This window comes from Ambystoma mexicanum, chromosome 7q (assembly GCF_040938575.1).
Source record: "Ambystoma mexicanum isolate Mex_15411 chromosome 7q, UKY_AmexF1_1, whole genome shotgun sequence".
Classification (NCBI taxonomy): Eukaryota; Metazoa; Chordata; class Amphibia; order Caudata; family Ambystomatidae; genus Ambystoma; species Ambystoma mexicanum.
The window spans coordinates 1,123,640,849-1,123,648,599 of record NC_090941.1 but is presented as its reverse complement, the minus strand read 5'-3'; the positions used below and the strand labels follow the sequence as shown (position 1 = coordinate 1,123,648,599).

General features: G+C 43.5%; 1 pseudogene; it reads left to right on the top strand.

The window, feature by feature from the left end:
* Positions 1 to 6,696: 6,696 nt before the first annotated feature.
* LOC138528209 (extracellular calcium-sensing receptor-like) overlaps positions 6,697 to 7,751 on the top strand; it is a 163,731-nt pseudogene continuing 162,676 nt past the window's right edge.

Here is a 7,751-nt window from a genome sequence, read left to right as displayed (position 1 = left end):
TGTGTTCTAATGTTTGGTCTGCTGTTGAGTAACCAGGCAGTCTGTTGTCTGCATCACCTATGAAGGCATATGTATGTGAATAGCGTGCTATGCAGTGGAAACGATTCACAAACATTCACATAGAAGTGTGCTGGTGTGCTCTCCTTCACTGGATCTTCTTCTGTTTCTATCCACTGTGATAGATAGGTGACTCATACCCCAGTCTAGGGGTAGGTTGCATGTGTCTTTAGGGAGAGTGATATCCTCCTTTCTCTTTTGAGTATTAGACATCCAGCATGCAGAGGAATAATGTGGGTCACTGTCCAGGTGTGTGTTGCTGCATGTTTGAGCTTAGAGCAGGACCTGGCAGCTCTCCCTTTGCCCCCTGTGTGCAATAGTGGTCCACTATAAAGATGTGCATTGTCGTTCTATCTACTTTTGGTTTGAAATGCATACATGAATATTTCTTTTGAATTGACAAGAATGATATGTAATACATGCTGATTTCTACCTGCAGCTGTCACTGTTGGCACAGAGGGAGTAGGCTCGTTTGCATGGGACAGATATGGGAAGCTTAGAATCTTGTTCTGGAAAAGCCAGTTGGAACAGCATGAATCTGGTGATTCTTACTGTGGTCGATAGAACCCATGATCTGACTTGTGATGGACATTCCTGAGGGTGGGGCTGGCTGCTCCAAGCTGAATCCAGGGATGTGAACAGACATGTCTCATTTCAAGTTAAATGGAACACATCATATCACCCACATTAAATTACATGTATGGCAAGATACAATAGTTTAAAGTGGATAACATATTATTTTCTGTTAGAATTCACTGATGCACATTCTGCCAGTATGAAACATGGCACTGTAAGAGATCCTGGAATTGTTCATGTATGTTCGAAAGTTACAGTCCATGCTGTGGGGCCTACTGCATTCTTCTGATGGTAAATACACTGCAAATATCAGGGCTGTACCCTTTTTAGAAGTGGCAAAATTTCAATTTCCATGGAGATATTTCTCTTCATGTCCTGAGCATTGACTCAGACTTTGGAATTATAGTTAAAGGCCCTACACATGGTTTCAGTTTGTGGAATTTTCATGAACTTTGCTCAGAAATGTCCCTCGGGTGCACACATGGTTATTGGCATTTCTTAGAAGCACCCTTTCCATCATGGCAGCGAGTGAGATGGAGGCATCTCCTACAAAAAGCAAACACATGTGGACCACGCCTCTATAGTTCTGTGGACATCACTTTCTGGTCTCAGTTTACACCAGGGGAGTGGTGTTGCACTCTACATGTCCCCAGAATGGACAGTGCAGCAGACAGTTCCACTCTGAGCCCAATGGGGCACCAGCATCCTTTCAGCTGAAACCTGTTGAGTAAAGCTTGGTTAGCAAGCAGAGTGTTCCTCTTCCTCCAGCTTGTGGATTTGGTACAGAGGACAGTGCCATGTTCTAGATGCACTTCTCTGCTCGAAGAAAGTGTTTATTATTTCCGCCCTGTGCCAAGTCCCATCAATGGGGCCCTCTGGGTGCCGAGCCTCTGAAGGCTCCCAATCATGGCCATGGCCGCCATGGTCCTTTTCAGGATCAACATCTTCCTCACCAGGCAGATGGGCACAATGAGGTAGAACTTCTGCGGATGGTACAAACTGTCCCGGAGATGTACCGTAAGTACATCTCCAGAACCCCCAATTGAGCACTCATCGGGGTTCTGGGTATGGGTATGGGCAGTGTTGCAACATTGCTGTCTGGGGCTTACAGGATTCTATAGAGGTGCCATCACCCAGAGACACAGGGGGCAACCCCATCACCTGCAGAGTGGAGAGTATGGCACAGACAGCCACTATGATCATGAAGGTCATTTCACAAATCCCCATGAGGTCTCTTTTTACATATCTTCTGTGGTTACTGCCACTCTTAGCACTCTGTGGAATGTGTTTTCCTTTTATCAGATGGCATTTGTCATTACCATTTTATAAACGTTTATTTGCGTGTATAAGACATCCAATGTTAGCACGTGTGAGCTGTTTGGCCCACGTTATGCCATGTTAAGCACCTACAAGGCAGAGTGCAGCATAAAACCACATGAACATGTCTTTACTCTTCTGTAAAGGACTAGATTTCACCGTGTCCTGGGGTGAGGGCGCACGCACCAGCTATGTAAGTGATGCAGGAATATAAGAGTCACGTGTCGTGTGAGGTCACGCCCCACGTACATTATACCTAGAGTGCCACATGTCAGGGGGCAGGGCTCTGCGCAGAGAACTATACATGCAAAGATATAGAGGTTATATGTAGTAGGTATGGTGGGCTAGGTAGAAGAGCCTGGCTGCAGCGAGTAATAGCACACGTGGAGCAAAGGCTGGATCTATATGCTTTCCTCCTGCTTCTTTCTATCTCCACAGCGCACCTATGCACAAGTAGCGTGCAAGGTGCAAGATCTGCTTTCCCTCCTATTACTATTCATTGCTGGTGCATCATTGTCACTTGGTGGTTTTATATTTTCTTTCAAAACACAAGATGGTGAACACATTTATATTATTGTATAGCGGTAGGTTGAGGCGGTGGCAGGGGTTAAATAGGAATCCACATATTGGCCATGTTCTTGTAGGCCACAGTTGGAAACGCATTCTTCTAGCCAGCCCATACTAAAAGGCTGCAGGCTTCATGTCTCCTGTGTTTATTTTTTGGAAACTGAGCAGTGAAGGTCCGGTTAACACGTAATGCCAAATTAATGTTGTAAGGGGAGGATTTTCTTACCAAGAATGAAATCCTGCTGGAGCCTTTTCATGCGATTCTTCGAAGGTCACGGTACTAGGCACCTGGAAGCTCAAGCAAGATCAGGAGGCCAAAATGTACCAAATACAGTAAATTCCCTTTCCATCAGTGTGTCGTCAGGTGTCTTCAGAGTAAAGTTGGCACAATGCAAGGGAAAGGATGGTGAGGACTGGCAGGGGCTGTGCGGCAGGGGACAGGGAGCCAGTCAGGAAGTCAAGACTGCAATTTCCATGGTCTTGCTTGTCTAACGTTATCTCCAGACAGCAGGATCTAGGTAGAACTTGTAGCTGCGTAGCTATTTTGTATGTGAACCGTGCCAGCCAATCATAATTGAGAGGTGTTTTTCTGTAGGTCAGCTTAAGTGATGTAATTAAGGGGTGGAATATGTTGATGGGGTGTTTGGGTTTTGTTTCAGGAAAGGATTTGTCCAATAGAGGTGTCCCAGTGCACACAGCACTATAGGAGCCTGCTCATGCTTTGCCAATCATTTCTTTTGACCCGCCCCACAATGTAACTAATTTGGATTATGTTAATGTGTGTCTAGTTGTATAAATATTGTGCCCTCTCATGGGTGGAATTTGAGGACCTTTCAACCAGTTCAGCTTGCGGGACTGTCTGAATTGTGTCTCCCAGCTGTGAGATCAATAAAGCTCTGGGTTTTTTTTGTGCAGTGTCTACTCTTCTGTGGAGTACTTGTGGGTACCTTTATAGATTACTTATGTAAAGTAATCACTCTAAACACTTCACTGTTACTCAAAGTACATTCTAACTGCACATGAGACCTTGTAGATGACATTTACCAACAGATTCCAATGGAATCTTCCTTACATTCCTTGATATTGAAGATGGCATTTACCAACAGATGCCTATGGAATCTGCCTCACATTCCTTGATATTGAAGATGACATTTTGACATTTACCAACAGATTCTTATGGAATCTGCCTTACATTCCTTGATATTGAAGATGGCATGTACCAACAGATGCCTATGGAATCTGCCTCACATTCCTTGGTATTGAAGATGACATTTACCAACAGATTCTTATGGAATCTGCCTTACATTCCTTGATATTGACGATGGCATGTACCAACAGATGCCTATGGAATCTGCCTCACATTCCTTGGTATTGGAGATGACATTTTGAAATTTACCAACATATTCTTATGTAATCTGCCTTACATTCCTTGATATTGAAGATATTGAAGATGGCATGTACCAACAGATGCCTATGGAATCTGCCTCGCATTCCTTGGTATTGAAGATGACATTTACCAACAGATTCCTATGGAATCTGCCTCACATTCCTTGGTATTGAAGATGACATTTACCAACAGATTCCTATGGAATCTGCCTCACTTTCCTAGGTATAGAAGATTACATTTACCACCAGCAGATTCCTGTGGAATCTGCCTCACATTCCTAGGTATTGAAGATGACATTTACCAACAGATTCCTATGGAATCTGCCTCACATTCCTTGGATTTGAAGATGACATTTTGACATTTACCAACAGATTCTTATGGATTCTGCCTCACATTCCTTGGTATTGAAGATGACATTTACCAACAGATTCTTATGGAATCTGCCTCACATTCCTTGGTATTGAAGATGACATTTACCAACAGATTCTTATGGAATCTGCCTCACATTCCTTGGTATTGAAGATGACATTTACCAACAGATGCCTATGGAATCTGCCTCACTTTCCTAGGTATTGAAGATTACATTTACCATCAGCAGATTCCTATGGAATCTGCCTCACATTCCTAGGTATTGAAGATGACATTTACCAACAGATTCCTATGGAATCTGCCTCACATTCCTTGGTATTGAAGATGACATTTACCAACAGATTCCTATGGAATCTGCCTCACATTCCATGGTATTGAAGATGACATTTACCAACAGATGCCTATGGAATCTGCCTCACTTTCCTAGGTATTGAAGATTACATTTACCAACAGATTCCTATGGAATCTGCCTCACGTTCCTAGGTATTGAAGATTACATTTACCACCAGCAGATACCTATGGAATCTGCCTCACATTCCTAAGTATTGAAGATGACATTTACCAACAGATTCCTATGGAATCTGCCTCACATTCCTTGGTATTGAAGATGACATTTTGACATTTGACATTTACCAACAGATTCTTATGGAATCTGTCTCACATTCCTTGGTATTGAAGATGACATTTACCAACAGATTCCTATGGAATCTGCCTCACATTCCTTGGTATTGAAGATGACATTTACCAACAGATTCCTATGGAATCTGCCTCACATTCCTTGGTATTGAAGATGACATTTACCAACAGATGCCTATGGAATCTGCCTCACTTTCCTAGGTATTGAAGATTACATTTACCACCAGCAGATTCCTATGGAATCTGCCTCACATTCCTAGGTATTGAAGATGACATTTACCAACAGATTCCTATGGAATCTGCCTCACATTCACCAACAGATTCCTATGGAATCTGCCTCACATTCCTTGGTATTGAAGATGACATTTACCAACAGATGCCTATGGAATCTGCCTCACTTTCCTAGGTATTGAAGATTACATTTACCACCAGCAGATTCCTGTGGAATCTGCCTCACATTCCTTGGTATTGAAGATGACATTTTGACATTTACCAACAGATTCTTATGGAATCTGTCTCACATTCCTTGGTATTGAAGATGACATTTACCAACAGATTCCTATGGAATCTGCCTCACATTCCTTGGTATTGAAGATGACATTTACCAACAGATTCTTATGGAATCTGCCTCACATTCCTTGGTATTGAAGATGACATTTACCAACAGATGCCTATGGAATCTGCCTCACTTTCCTAGGTATTGAAGATTACATTTACCACCAGCAGATTCCTATGGAATCTGCCTCACATTCCTAGGTATTGAAGATGACATTTACCAACAGATTCCTATGGAATCTGCCTCACATCCCTTGGTATTGAAGATGACATTTACCAACAGATTCCTATGGAATCTGCCTCACATTCCTTGGTATTGAAGATGACATTTACCAACAGATTCCTATGGAATCTGCCTCACATTCCTAGGTATTGAAGATGACATTTACCAACAGATTCCTATGGAATCTGCCTCACAGTCCTTGGTAAATGGAGGCGTTTTTATTACAGATCCATTGCGGTCACGCTTGGAAGAAAAAGTCAGGCGAGCATGAAATAATGTACTTTTAAAATGGAGGAGGCAAGCGAGGCATGCCTGCGTCTTTAGCAGTTGCTATGTCAAGGAGTAAAAGTGAGTTGTCAAAGTCAGGGGCCTGCAACCTTCGCCTCGCCAGATTCTCTTGGACTGCAGTTCCCATATCAGCATAGTAGCAGAAGCAGCTTTATTTTGGTCGAGAATAAACCATAAAGGCACGACCCATTTAAACATCAATCCACATCGAACACACATCTTAACAATATCAGCAGCAATTGATCCTCAGACATCAATACAATCAATTCAATTCATGGGATAAATGCAACCTTTAACCACACACATTTCTAAGACTTAATCTCGGTATTTGATTCATAAGTGCATGAAACTACCCACGCACGCATGCGCAAGATGAAGCCCTGACGAGGAAAGCACACTCACACCTGAAACCTGTCGCAGCACCTGCTTGCCTTCTGCCCATTGAAACACAGAAGGCTTAAAAGTCTCACTCAGGACAATGTGGCACATTAAATATTGCATGTGAATCTATTACGCCATACAGCTTTGGCGCCATCTCCAGGCTTCTGCGATGTAACTCGAGACTGCATGGCCCCCAAGGGCCACCATGGGCCCCCATGGGCATGGCAGCTGTTTTGCAAAAGAGTAACGCGCCAAGTACCGAATCCATTCTGATTATTCAGAACAGAGATAAAAGCCATTTCCGATGAGAAAATGTCAGCTGGGGGCAAACAAACAAAACATGAACTACAACTTCCGTAACACAGCTGCACATTGGTTTAACTGGAGACTACCCCGACGAAATCTTATATACGATGATCTCTCCATAGGTCTGGGAATCCAGGTGAGGTAACGCTCTAGGCCACTTTCGTTGTGTAAATAAAGTGGTTGCACTGCAACGTCCGGGCATAGTCATTTCTGCAGTCCACAATGTCGTTGCCCAGAGTTTGCACGGCACAAATACACGTTGCACGGTCCCATGAATAATAGTGTGTGTCGGAAGTGCAAAGTCACTTTGAACGGGCCAAGGACGCTGCAAAGTCTCTCATTTACGAGCTGTAAAGGGAAAGCGTTCGCTCACCATTGGGGTGGATTGGCCTTGGCGTAAAATTGGGGCATACATCATTTACCCCTCTATTTTACGCCTCACGTGTAGACGTTGGGGGCTTCTACAAAGACCCCAGATGTGTTTTTACAGTGAGGACAGGCAGTTGTTCAACTCTTACAGGTAATGTAAATAATTCATTTGGGGTAAGACCGATCCAGCAGAACTTGCAATAGTTTGCAGCATTTCTCATGCTCTCAATAGTGTTCAACTGTTGCCTTTATACACATCATGTTCATTGTCTGTAACAATGTATGTTCCTTCTAATATTGCAGGTTGTACATTCGATACTATCGGGCAGTCCTGGCCATGGTTTTTGCCATAAAAGAAATAAACCAAACTCCAGACTTTTTACCAAACACCACCCTGGGGTTCCGGATCTTTGATTCCTGCTTGTCCGAGATAAGGACTGTCCGGGCGACCTTGGACCTGCTCTCAGGCCAGAAGGGGCCCGTCCCTGGATACAGATGCCCGACGCGTCCACAGCTGGCTGCCATCATTGGGGACACGTTATCACCCGCAACCATCTCTATGGCCCGGATCATGGGAAGCCTTCGCTATGCTCAGGTAAATGGGCAGACATCTTTTAAAGATCAATGATTTCAGACCAGATGTTTCAGATAAAATGGTGTATGCCTCATTTGGAGTTGAAATCTTTGATCCAAATGTCTTTATTGACGCTCAAAAGTGTA